The 14,827-nt window shown below is 49.2% G+C and overlaps 2 protein-coding genes across 2 annotated transcripts in view; both read right to left on the bottom strand.

The window, feature by feature from the left end:
- Positions 1-7,618, bottom strand: part of LOC140069134 (protein S100-A1-like) — a 31,398-nt gene extending 23,780 nt beyond the window's left edge. The window contains exon 1 of the mRNA XM_072114499.1: positions 7,484-7,618. The gene's annotated coding sequence lies outside the window, so the exon portion shown is untranslated. The remainder of the gene's footprint in view (positions 1-7,483) is intronic.
- Positions 1-14,827, bottom strand: part of LOC140069132 (uncharacterized) — a 137,009-nt gene that overhangs the window by 85,654 nt on the left and 36,528 nt on the right. The gene's annotated exons all lie outside the window — the stretch shown is intronic.

Raw genomic sequence — 14,827 nt, 5'->3', positions numbered from 1 at the left:
GGGGGGATAGAAGATACAGGATACGGCAGATAGAGATGATACAGGGGGGGATAGAAGATACAGGATACAGCAGATAGAGATGATACAGGGGGGGATAGAAGATACAGGATACGGCAGATAGAGATGATACAGGGGGGGATAGAAGATACAGGATACGGCAGATAGAGATGATACAGGGGGGATAGAAGATACAGGATACGGCAGATAGAGATGATACAGGGGGGATAGAAGATACAGGATACAGCAGATAGAGATGATACAGGGGGGATAGAAGATACAGGATACAGCAGATAGAGATGATACAGGGGGGGATAGAAGATACAGGATACGGCAGATAGAGATGATACAGGGGGGGATAGAAGATACAGGATACAGCAGATAGAGATGATACAGGGGGAGGATAGAAGATACAGGATACAGCAGATAGAGATGATACAGGGGGAGGATAGAAGATACAGGATACAGCAGATAGAGATGATACAGGGAGGATAGAAGATACAGGATACGGCAGATAGAGATGATACAGGGGGGGGAGAGAAGATACAGGATACGGCAGATAGAGATGATACAGGGGGGGGATAGAAGATACAGGATACGGCAGATAGAGATGATACAGGGGGAGGATAGAAGATACAGGATACGGCAGATAGAGATGATACAGGGGGGGATAGAAGATACAGGATACGGCAGATAGAGATGATACAGGGGGGGATAGAAGATACAGGATACGGCAGATAGAGATGATACAGGGGGGGATAGAAGATACAGGATACGGCAGATAGAGATGATACAGGGGGGTATAGAAGATATAGGATACAGCAGATAGAGATGATACAGGGGGGGATAGAAGATACAGGATACGGCAGATAGAGATGATACAGGGGGGGGATAGAAGACACAGGATACGGCAGATAGAGATGATACAGGGGGGGATAGAAGATACAGGATACAGCAGATAGAGATGATACAGGGGGGGATAGAAGATACTGGATACGGCAGATAGAGATGATACAGGGGGGATAGAAGATACAGGATACGGCAGATAGAGATGATACAGGGGGGGATAGAAAATACAGGATACAGCAGATAAAGATGATACAGGGGGGGATAGAAGATACAGGATACAGCAGATAGAGATGATACAGGGGGGGGATAGAAGATACAGGATACGGCAGATAGAGATGATACAGGGGGGGATAGAAGATACAGGATACGGCAGATGGAGATGATACAGGGGGGGATAGAAGATACAGGATACAGCAGATAGAGATGATACAGCGGGGGATAGAAGATACAGGATACGGCAGATAGAGATGATACAGGGGGGGATAGAAGATACAGGATACGGCAGATAGAGATGATACAGGGGGGGATAGAAGATACAGGATACGGCAGATAGAGATGATACAGGGGGGGATAGAAGATACAGGATACAGCAGATAGAGATGATACAGGGGGGGATAGAAGATACAGGATACAGCAGATAGAGATGATACAGGGGGGGATAGAAGATACAGAATACGGCAGATAGAGATGATACAGGGGGGGATAGAAGATACAGGATACAGCAGATAGAGATGATACAGGGGGGATAGAAGATACAGAATACGGCAGATAGAGATGATACAGGGGGGGATAGAAGATACAGGATACGGCAGCAAGAGATGATACAGGGGGGGATAGAAGATGCAGGATACGGCAGATAGAGATGATACAGGGGGGGATAGAAGATACAGGATACGGCAGATAGAGATAATACAGGTGGGGGGGATAGAAGATACAGGATACGGCAGATAGAGATGATACAGGGAGGGATAGAAGATACAGGATACGGCAGATAGAGATGATACAGGGGGGGATAGAAGATACAGGATATGGCAGATAGAGATGATACAGGGGGGGATAGAAGATACAGGATACGGCAGATAGAGATGATACAGGGGGGGATAGAAGATACAGGATACGGCAGATAGAGATGATACAGGGGGGGGATAGAAGACACAGGATACGGCAGATAGAGATGATACAGGGGGGGATAGAAGATACAGGATACGGCAGATAGAGATGATACAGGGGGGGGGGGATAGAAGATACAGGATACGGCAGATAGAGATGATACAGAGGGGATAGTAGATACAGGATACGGCAGATAGAGATGATACAGGGGGGGATAGAAGATACAGGATACGGCAGATAGAGATAATACAGGGGGGGAGAGACGATACAGGATACAGCAGATAGAGATGATACAGGGGGGGATAGAAGATACAGGATACAGCAGATAGAGATGATACTGTGGGGGATAGAAGATACAGGATACAGCAGATAGAGATGATACAGGGGGGATAGAAGATACAGGATACTGCAGATAGAGATGATATAGGGGGGGATAGAAGATACAGGATACGGCAGATAGAGATGATACGGGGGGGGGATAGAAGATACAGGATACGGCAGATAGAGATGATACAGGGGGGGATAGAAGATACAGGATACTGCAGATAGAGATGATACAGGGGGGGATAGAAGATACAGGATACAGCAGATAGAGATGATACAGGGGGGGGGATAGAAGATACAGGATACGGCAGATAGAGATGATACTGGGGGGGATAGAAGATACAGGATACGGCAGATAGAGATGATACAGGGGGGGATAGAAGATACAGGATACGGCAGATAGAGATGATACAGGGGGGGATAGAAGATACAGGATACGGCAGATAGAGATGATACAGGGGGGGATAGAAGATACAGGATACGGCAGATAGAGATGATACAGGGGGGGATAGAAGATACAGGATACAGCAGATAGAGATGATACAGGGGGGGGATAGAAGATACAGGATACGGCAGATAGAGATGATACAGGGGGGGATAGAAGATACAGGATACGGCAGATAGAGATGATACAGGGGGGGGATAGAAGATACAGGATACGGCAGATAGAGATGATACAGGGGGGGATAGAAGATACAGGATACGGCAGATGGAGATGATACAGGGGGGATAGAAGATACAGGATACAGCAGATAGAGATGATACTGGGGGGGATAGAAGATACAGGATACGGCAGATAGAGATGATACAGGGGGGGATAGAAGATACAGGATACGGCAGATAGAGATGATACAGGGGGGGATAGAAGATACAGAATACGGCAGATAGAGATGATACAGGGGGGGATAGAAGATACAGGATACGGCAGATAGAGATGATACAGGGGGGGATAGAAGATACAGGATACGGCAGATAGAGATGATACAGGGGGGGATAGAAGATACAGGATACGGCAGATAGAGATGATACAGGGGGGGATAGAAGATACAGGATACAGCAGATAGAGATGATACAGGGGGGGATAGAAGATACAGGATACGGCAGATAGAGATGATACAGGGGGGGATAGAAGATACAGGATACGGCAGATAGAGATGATACAGGGGGGGATAGACGATACAGGATACAGCAGATAGAGATGATACAGGGGGGGATAGAAGATACTGGATACGGCAGATAGAGATGATACAGGGGGGGATAGAAGATACAGGATACAGCAGATAGAGATGATACAGGGGGGATAGACGATACAGGATACGGCAGATAGAGATGATACAGGGGGGGATAGAAGATACAGGATACGGCAGATAGAGATGATACAGGGGGGGATAGAAGATACAGGATACAGCAGATAGAGATGATACAGGGGGGGGGATAGAAGATACAGGATACGGCAGATAGAGATGATACAGGGGGGGGGATAGAAGATACAGGATATGGCAGATAGAGATGATACAGGGGGGGATAGAAGATACAGGATACGGCAGATAGAGATGATACAGGAGGGGATAGAAGATACAGGATACGGCAGATAGAGATGATATAGGTGGGGGATAGAAGATACAGGATACGGCAGATAGAGATGATACAGGGGGGGATAGAAGATACAGGATACGGCAGATAGAGATGATACAGGGGGGATAGAAGATACAGGATACGGCAGATAGAGATAATACTGGGGGGGATAGAAGATACAGGATACAGCAGATAGAGATTATACAGGGGGGGATAGAAGATACAGGATACAGCAGATAGAGATGATACAGGGGGGGGATAGAAGATACAGGATACGGCAGATAGAGATGATACAGGGGGGGATAGAAGATACAGGATACAGCAGATAGAGATGATACAGGGGGGGATAGAAGATACAGGATACAGCAGATAGAGATGATACAGGGGGGGATAGAAGATACAGGATACAGCAGATAGAGATGATACAGGGGGGGGAGAGAAGATACAGGATACGGCAGATAGAGATGATACTGGGGGGGATAGAAGATACAGGATACGGCAGATAGAGATGATACAGGGGGGGATAGAAGATACAGGATACGGCAGATAGAGATGATACAGGGGGGGATAGAAGATACAGGATACGGCAGATAGAGATGATACAGGGGGGGATAGAAGATACTGGATACGGCAGATAGAGATGATACAGGGGGGGATAGAAGATACAGGATACGGCAGATAGAGATGATACTGGGGGGGATAGAAGATACAGGATACAGCAGATAGAGATGATACAGGGGGGGATAGAAGATACAGGATACGGCAGATAGAGATGATTCAGGGGGGGATAGAAGATACAGGATACGGCAGATAGAGATGATACAGGGGGGATAGAAGATACTGGATACGGCAGATAGAGATGATACAGGGGGGGATAGAAGATACAGGATACGGCAGATAGAGATGATACAGGGGGGGACAGAAGATACAGGATACGACAGATAGAGATGATACAGGGGGGGATAGAAGATACAGGATACGGCAGATAGAGATGATACAGGGGGGGATAGAAGATACAGGATACGGCAGATAGAGATGATACAGGGGGGGATAGAAGATACAGGATACGACAGATAGAGATGATACAGGGGGGGATAGAAGATACAGGATACGGCAGATAGAGATGATACAGGGGGGATAGAAGATACAGTATACGGCAGATAGAGATGATACAGGGGGGGATAGAAGATACAGGATACGGCAGATAGAGATGATACAGGGGGGGGGGATAGAAGATACAGGATACAGCAGATAGAGATGATACAGGGGGGATAGAAGATACAGGATACAGCAGATAGAGATGATACAGGGGGGGGATAGAAGATACAGGATACGGCAGATAGAGATGATACAGGGGGGGATAGAAGATACAGGATACGGCAGATAGAGATGATACAGGGGGGGATAGAAGATACAGGATACGACAGATAGAGATGATACAGGGGGCGGATAGAAGATACAGGATACGGCAGATAGAGATGATACAGGGGGGGATAGAAGATACAGGATACAGCAGATAGAGATGATACAGGGGGGGATAGAAGATACAGGATACGGCAGATAGAGATGATACAGGGGGAGGATAGAAGATACAGGATAAGGCAGATAGAGATGATACAGGGGGGGGTAGAAGATACAGGATACGGCAGATAGAGATGATACAGGGGGGGATAGAAGATACAGGATATGGCAGATAGAGATGATACAGGGGAGGATAGAAGATACAGGATACGGCAGATAGAGATGATACAGGGGGGGATAGAAGATACAGGATACGGCAGATAGAGATGATACAGGGGGGGATAGAAGATACAGGATACGGCAGATAGAGATGATACAGGGGGAGGATAGAAGATACAGGATACGGCAGATAGAGATGATACAGGGGGGGATAGAAGATACAGGATACGGCAGATAGAGATGATACAGGGGGGGATAGAAGATACAGGATACAGCAGATAGAGATGATACAGGGGGGGATAGAAGATACAGGATACGGCAGATAGAGATAATACAGGGAGGGATAGAAGATACAGGATACGGCAGATAGGGATGATACAGGGGGGGATAGAAGATACAGGATACAGCAGATAGAGATGATACAGGGGGGGGGATAGAAGATACAGGATACGGCAGATAGAGATGATACAGGGGGGGATAGAAGATACAGGATACAGCAGATAGAGATGATACAGGGGGGATAGAAGATACAGGATACGGCAGATAGAGATGATACAGGGGGGATAGAAGATACAGGATACGGCAGATAGAGATGATACAGGGGGCGGATAGAAGATACAGGATACGGCAGATAGAGATGATACAGGGGGAGGATAGAAGATACAGGATACGGCAGATAGAGATGATACAGGGGGGGATAGAAGATACAGGATACGGCAGATAGAGATGATACAGGGGGGGATAGAAGATACAGGATATGGCAGATAGAGATGATACAGGGGGGGATAGAAGATACAGGATACGGCAGATAGAGATGATACAGGGGGGATAGTAGATACAGGATATGGCAGATAGAGATGATACAGGGGGGGATAGAAACCCAAGAACTTGGGTCGAAACCCATTAGCAATCGGGAGAAACCCTTGCACCCGCATTATGTAAGTAGTAACATGAGTTCTGCGTCGTCATTCATTATTACCCACCATAACGGCCGATGTCGCTGCAGGTGGTTTATGCCTTTTTATTCCCTTTCCAACATGTCACAAAGCTGCATAAATTTCAGGTAAGTACATGAAACGCGATGGCGGCACTCAAGTGATGGTAACACATGGGTGCCCCCATCTGGGATCTGGGTGGCGCCCCCTCTGATGTGTTGCTATGACAGCTTGAACCCTAACACAGGGTCCACACATCCAGTCAATGTACAGTACACTGCAATCCTGCTGCAGTATATTGTATAAGTGATCAGACTCCCTAGGGTTAAATACCCCAGGGAGTCTAGAAATACAGTAAAAAAATATATAAAACTAAAAGTTCAAATTATCCTTTTCGCTAGAACGCAGAGGACGCAGAGGGTCTCAGTTAAGGTCGGATAAGAGATAAGATGGGGGGTGTCGGGGTGCAGAGCACATAGAGGGTCTCATTTAAGGTCAGATAAGATGGAGGTAAGTTGGGGGTCGGGGGGCAGAGGATGCAGAGGGTCTCAGTTAAGGTCGGATAAGAGATAAGATGGAGGTAAGATGGGGGGTCTGGGGGCAGAGCATGTAGAGGGTCTCAGTTAAGGTCGGATATAGAGATAAAATGGAGGTAAGTTGGGGGTCGGGGGGCAGAGCATGTAGAGGGTCTCAGTTAAGGTCGGATATAGAGATAAAATGGAGGTAAGTTGGGGGTCGGGGGGCAGAGCATGTAGAGGGTCTCAGTTAAGGTCGGATATAGAGATAAGATGGAGGTAAGTTGGGGGTCGGGGTGCAGAGGACGCAGAGGGTCTCGGCACTGCTCAGTGATTACAGGGGATTTTCATGATCAGTTATTATCGAGATTTTACTATGGAAAAGAATAACCAGTTGTCTCCCCGTCTGCTGCAGCAGTCTGGTGCAGATCCCTCAGCGTCTATAGGTGATGTGACTGCAGCACCCCCCACCCCAGGACCGGGACATGAGCGACTTACCTGTGCAGGTATCTGCAGGTCTATGTGGAGCAGGTGAGGCAGAGGCAGCAGAGTGCTGAGCAGGGAGGGTGTCCTCATGTTATAAACACCGGAGGACCCAGGTGACACCCTGCACCTCCCCGTCCTGTAGGGACCTAACTATCAGCCGGGCCATGGGGTCACGCCCTGCCTGAATAACTCAATATCAGATCTGTAAGTCACTGCCCTCTGATCACAATGAAGAACCTCCATCCCCTGCTGCACTCTAATCCCCGCAGCAGTGAATCATGACACAGAGTCATCAGCTTCTACCTGTGATCCCTACAAGAAGACCCTCTGACCCTCTCCTCCATGGAGCCCACCTGCTGCAGGATGGAGGACACTACTCCAACATGTAGGACCACCATGTCCTGACAGCTGAGACTCTCGGGTCACCAGAGAACCTGTTGTGGATCCGTTGTTGTCAATTATCAGTTGTTACTGTAACGCAGGGTCTGGGAACGGAGTAATGACACAGCTTGTGGGTCCTGATGCTAAACCCAGAGCCCAGCTTTCCCTACCTGTTTGCCTCACATACCCTAAACAGTAAGAGGACAACTAGGTGACATTCCCTTCATGCGCTGAAGTGCAAAACGCAGAGAAGAAGACAGGACAGGACGAGCTAATGTCACAACAAATCTATAGTCAGCGCTGAACTATGAGCAGATGATTTATGTGATACCAGAGTCCTGGCCCCAGGAATGATTGGAGCAAAGCTCTGTCTGCCACAGCGGGTTAACTGTTAATGAGCCGGAGCAGAGCTGCATAAGGAGATTAGTGTGTGGTGCAATTCAATACAAAATCAGCAATGCCAAGCCGTGTTCACACTGACAATGTACAAGAGAGACATAAGGACACAATCGGCGCCTCCTCAGATGCATTGCACGGACAGAGCGGTTACACTGTGATCCATTAGACCCCAATTATGGTGGAATCCAGAAAACTACTGATGTGTGTGATGCTTCTAGTCGATTTACAAACTTTGCATTTCTGCAACAAGGACGTCCTCCGACCTATGTCAATGAGGATTCTGATAAAATGTAACTTTTATTAATCATTTATTTCAACCATAAGGAATATTTTCCCAGTGTGTAGAAACAAAAGAAAAACTAAAAGTTGGAACGGTGGGAAAAGAAGTAGATTTTTCCTTCGGAGCAAGGAGAGGAACGTGAGGAGTTTGAGATGAGTTAACGTTTTAAGTGTGGAATAGGGAGTTAGGAACCCACAGGTAGGTATTGAGGGGTTTCGCTATGTTGCACACAGGTAGGTATTGTAGGGTTCGCTATGTTGCACACAGGTAGGTATTGAGGGGTTCGCTATGTTGCACACAGGTAGGTATTGAGGGGTTCGCTATGTTGCACACAGGTAGGTATAGAAAGGTTCGCTGTGCTGCGTGCGCTCTTTTTAGTATGGTTAGAGGCTACACAGTGATAGATTAGATAGCAAGTCCTGGCCACATCTGTATCAGGGGGAATATGGACTATTAGGAGTGTAATCCACGCTCTCAGACTACCCTCTCACTCCGGGGGGTATTTCCATATAATTTCCCAGGCTGCAGTCACTTGCTATGTGTGCGCAGTGTTTTATAGTGCTATCTTAGCCAGACGTGATAACATGCCATACCCTAAAGGTGGATCTATGCTAAACACTAGCTTTCTGTTTGGAGCAGGTAGGTGGCCCTGCAGTAAAATGGAATAGATTGAGTGCCTGTATGTGGCACTCACAAAAATTGTTTCAAACAGAGGACCGGGTAGGTGGCCCTGCAGAAAAATTAAATGCATGAAGTACTATAGCAAGAGCCAGTGGGCCCTGTCAAAAAATAGCCATTTTCCTCTGCTTTACTGTACAAAGAGGAGGAGAAGGAGGAAAATGAGGAGGAGGAGGAGTGGATCAATTATTCAGGTTGAGCTTCCTTCACCTGGTGGAGATTGGAAATTCTGAGAAATCCAGCCTTTATTCATTTTAATAAGCGTCAGCCTGTCAGCGCTGTCAGTCGACAGGCGTGTACGCTTATCGGTGATGATGCCACCAGCTGCACTGAAAACCCGCTCGGACAAGACGCTAGCGGCAGGGCAGGCAAGAACCTCCAAGGCGTAGAGCGCCAGTTCGTGCCACATGTCCAGCTTTGAAACCCAGTAGTTGTAGGGAGCTGTGTGATCATTTAGGACGATGGTATGGTCAGCTACGTACTCCCTCACCATCTTTCTGTAAAGATCAGCCCTACTCTGCCGAGACTGGGGACAGGTGACAGTGTCTTGCTGGGGTGACATAAAGCTGGCAAAAGCCTTGTAAAGCGTACCCTTGCCAGTGCTGGACAAGCTGCCTGCTCGCCTACTCTCCCTCGCTACTTGTCCCGCAGAACTACGCACTCTGCCGCTAGCGCTGTCAGAAGGGAAATACTGTTTCAGCTTGTGCACCAGGGCCTGCTGGTATTCATGCATTCTCACACTCCTTTCCTCTCCAGGGATGAGAGTGGGAAGATTTTGCTTGTACCGTGGGTCCAGGAGAGTGAACACCCAGTAATCGGTGCTGGAATAAATTCTTTGAACGCGAGGGTCACGGGATAGGCAGCCTAGCATGAAATCTGCCATATGCGCCAGAGTACCAACGCGTAAGAATTCACTCCCCTCACTGGCCTGACTGTCCATTTCCTCCTCCTCCAACTCCTCCAACTCCTCTTCTTCTGCCCATACACGCTGAACAGTGAAGGACTCAACAATGGTCCCCTCTTGTGTCTCGCCAACATTCTCCTCCTCTTCCTCCTCATCCTCCTCCACCTCCACCTCCTCCGATATGCGCTGAGAAACAGACCTCAGGGTGCTTTGGCTATCAACAAGGGAATATTCTTCCCCCGTCTCTTGTGACGAGCGCAAAGCTTCCGACTTCATGCTGACCAGAGAGTTTTTCAACAGGCCAAGCAGCGGGATGGTGAGGCTGATGATGGCGGCATCGCCACTGACCATCTGTGTTGACTCCTCAAAGTTACTCAGCACCTGACAGATATCAGACATCCACGTCCACTCCTCATTGTAGACTTGAGGAAGCTGACTGACCTGACTACCAGTTCTGGTGGAAGTTGACATCTGGCAGTCTACAATCGCTCTGCGCTGCTGGTAAACTCTGGATAACATGGTCAGTGTTGAATTCCACCTCGTGGGCACGTCGCACAACAGTCGGTGAGCGGGCAGTTGGAGGCGGCGCTGCGCTGCCCTGAGAGTGGCAGCATCTGGGCTGGACTTCCTGAAATGCGCACAGATGCGGCGCACCTTCGTGAGCAAATCAGACAGATTGGGGTATGTCTTGAGGAAACGCTGCACTATCAGATTTAACACATGGGCCAGGCATGGCACATGTGTCAGTCTGCCGAGTTGCAGAGCCGCCACCAGGTTACGGCCGTTGTCACACACAACCATTCCCGGCTTGAGGTTCAGCGGTGCCAGCCACAGATCAGTCTGCGCCGTGATGCCCTGTAATAGCTCTTGGGCGGTGTGCCTTTTGTCGCCTAGGCTCAGCAGTTTGAGCACCGCCTGCTGTCGCTTAGCGACGGCACTGCTGCTGTGCCTAGAGCTACCGACTGATGGCGCCGTGCCCACGGATGGTAGTTCGGAGGAGGAGGTGGAGGAGGGGTGGGAGGAGGAGGAGGCATAGTAGGCCTGAAACACCTGGACCGAGGTAGGCCCCGCAATCCTCGGCGTCGGCAGTATATGAGCAGCCCCAGTGTCAGACTCGGTCCCAGCCTCCACCAAGTTAACCCAATGTGCCGTCAGCGATATATAGTGGCCCTGCCCGGCAGCACTCGTCCACGTGTCCGTGGTCAGGTGGACCTTGTCAGAAACGGCGTTGGTCAGGGCACGGATGATGTTGTCTGACACGTGCTGGTGCAGGGCTGGGACGGCACATCGGGAAAAGTAGTGGCGGCTGGGGACCGAATACCGAGGGGCGGCCGCCGCCATGAGGTTGCGAAAGGCCTCGGTCTCTACTAGCCTATAGGGCAGCATCTCCAGGCTAAGCAATCTGGAGATGTGCACATTAAGGGCTTGGGCGTGCGGGTGGGTTGCACTATATTTGCGTTTCCGCTCCAGCGTCTGGGGTATGGAGAGCTGAACGCTGGTGGATGCTGTGGAGGATCGTGGAGGCGACGATGGGGTTTTTGTGGCAGGGTCCTGGGCAGGGGGCTGACTAGCAGCTGACACAGGGGAAGGAGCAGTGGTGTGCACGGCCGGAGGTGAACGGGCTTGTTGCCACTGAGTGGGGTGTTTAGCATTCATATGCCTGCGCATACTGGTGGTAGTTAAGCTAGTAGTGGTGGAACCCCTGCTGAGCCTGGTTTGGCAAATGTTGCACACCACAGTCCGTCGGTCATCCGGTGTTTCCTTAAAGAACCTCCAGACTTCTGAAGATCTAGCCCTCGCCGCAGGAGCCCTCGCCACGGGAGCTTCACTAGTTGACACATTTGGCGCTGATGCACCAGCTCTGGCCCTGCCTCTCCGTCTGGCCCCACCACTGCCTCTTCCAACCTGTTCTGGTCGAGGACTCTCCTCCGTCTCAGAAGCACTGTGTTCACCCGGCCTCTCAACCCAGCTTGGGTCTGTCACCTCATCATCCTCCGATCCCTCAGTCTGCTCCCCCCTCGGACTTCCTGCCCTGACAACAACTTCCCCACTGTCTGACAACCGTGTCTCCTCATCGTCGGACACCTCTTTACACACTTCCACTACGTCAAGAAGGTCATCATCACCCACAGACTGTGACTGGTGGAAAACCTGGGCATCGGAAAATTGCTCAGCAGCAACCGGACAAGTGGTTTGTGACTGTGGGAAGGGTCCAGAAAACAGTTCCTCAGAGTATGCCGGTTCAAATGCCAAATTTTCCTGGGAGGGGGCAGACTGGGGGGGAGGAGGCTGAGGTGCAGGAGCTGGAGGAGTGGCGATTTCGGTGACATGGGTGGACTGCGTGGAAGACTGACTGGTGGTGGACAAATTGCTCGAAGCATTGTCAGCAATCCACGACATCACCTGTTCGCACTGTTCTGGCCTCAACAGTGCTCTACCACGAGTCCCAGTAACTTCAGACATGAACCTAGGGAGTGTAGCTCTGCGGCGTTCCCCTGCTCCCTCATCAGCAGGTGGTGTCTCACCCCGCCCAGGACCACGGCCTCTGACCCCTGCAGTAGTTGGACGCCCACGTCCCCGCCCTCGTCCTCTACCCCTAGCCCTCGGGTTAAACATTTTTAAAATGAGAGTTATAACTTTATTTTTTTTTTTACTTTTTTTTGTTTTTTTTTGTGTGTTTTTTTTTTTTTGTGTTTTTTGTTTTTTTTTGAGTTTTTAAAACCAAACAATGCTATCCTATTGCTATGGCTATTTTCTAGCCAAGTATCAAAGCACACTACTATGCCAGATGAGATGACACTGAGTTAGTGCCTAATTGAAATCCAACCCCTACTAAATTTTCCCACTTCGGTCTTTGCTATGGATATGTGTGCCACTAAGCGCAGAACACAACGGTAGCAAGTCCCCCTGCTAATTCCTCACAAAATGGTACTAGATGCAAATTAAAATAAAAAAAGTAGAACGTTATTGTAGCCCTAAGAAGGGCTGTTGGGTTCTTGGAGAATCACTCCTGCCTAACAGTAAGCTAATAGAACACCCTAACGCTTTCCCTGACCAGCAGCAGCTCTCTCCCTAGCGGCATCCAGACACAGAATGATCCGAGCAGCGCGGGCAGCGGCTAGTCTATCCCAGGGTCACCTGATCTGGCCAGCCAACCACTGCTATCGACGTGTAAGGGTACCACGTCATGCTGGGTGGAGTGCAGAGTCTCCTGGCTTGTGATTGGCTCTGTTTCTGGCCGCCAAAAAGCAAAACGGCGGGAGCTGCCATTTTCTCGAGCGGGCGAAGTATTCGTCCGAGCAACGAGCAGTTTCGAGTACCCTAATGCTCGACCGAGCATCAAGCTCGGACGAGCATGTTCGCTCATCTCTAATCACAGTGTAACTGCTCTGTCCGTGCAATGCATCTGAGGAGGCGCCGATTGTGTCCTTACGTCTCTCTTGTACATTGTCAGTGTGAACACGGGCTTGGGATTGCTGATTTTCGCTCATCTCTAGTCATTAAGAAATTGTTGGAAGAGTGTAGGAGCATGACACAACCCAAAGGGCGTCACCAGGTCTTCAACATGTCCTTCTGGGGTGATAAATGTCATCTGTCCCTCCTCCCTTTCTCTGATCCGGACTGTAGGCCCCGCAGAGTTTACTCTTACAGAACCAGTTCTCAGCCACTACCTGATCTGGAATCCAGAGAAAGTGGATGTGGAAGTTCATGATCATCTACACATGGTCTGGCTCCTCATCCTTCTTCTACAAGGTGGAAACCTGCCTCTATAGGAGAGTTAGAGGGGCGGATGTGTCCCCTTCTGTGGTCTCCCCTGGATCTATACATGGTGTCATCTTCTGGGGGAGACAACTTGATTTATCCTCCCCTTGGGATAGTCAGATACTCAGGTGAGGCAGAGGCGGCAGAGTGCGGAGCAGGGAGGGTGTCCTCGTGTGACACACTGCACCTCCCTGTCCAAAAAGTGCAAAACACAGAGAAGAAGACAGAACAGGACGAGCTAATGTCACAACAAATCTATAGTCAGCGCTGAACTATGAGCAGATGATTTATGTGATACCAGAGTCCTGGCCCCAGGAATGATTGGAGCAAAGCTCTGTCTGTCACAGCGGGTTAACTGTTAATGAGCCGGAGCAGAGCTGCATAAGGAGATTAGTGTGTGGTGCAATTCAATACAAAATCAGCAATCCCAAGCCCGTGTTCACACTGACAATGTACAAGAGAGACATAAGGACACAATCGGCGCCTCCTCAGATGCATTGCACGGACAGAGCAGTTACACTGTGATCAGGGCCGGTTCTAGACAAAGTGGGGCCCTGGGCAAAACTAAAAGTGGGGCCCCAAAATAAAACTATTTTATGACCAGTCACAGTCAGCAAGAGGCTCCTTTAGTCTGGTAAAACAAACTGTAATATGGGAGAATTTTATAGGAGATAGATAGATGATAGGGAGATTTATGGGAAGCATGGTGGCTCCGTGATAAGCACTACAGCCTTGCAGCGCTGGTCAACATCTGCAAAGATTTTGTATGTTTCTGCGTGGGTTTCATCCGGGTCCTCCGGTTTCCTCCCACACTCCAAAAAATTTGGGGAGGGGGACCGATATTTTCTGAAAGCAGACACTTGCCCCATTTTCAAAATTGCATGAAAAATTTTATAGACATAGGCGCCTTCATGCAATTTTGATTCAAATTGAAACATTTTATTAAAAATAC

This window comes from Engystomops pustulosus, chromosome 7 (assembly GCF_040894005.1).
Source record: "Engystomops pustulosus chromosome 7, aEngPut4.maternal, whole genome shotgun sequence".
Lineage (NCBI taxonomy): Eukaryota > Metazoa > Chordata > Amphibia > Anura > Leptodactylidae > Engystomops > Engystomops pustulosus.
Note: the sequence above shows the minus strand (reverse complement) of the source record. Positions and strands in the feature narration are given on the sequence as shown.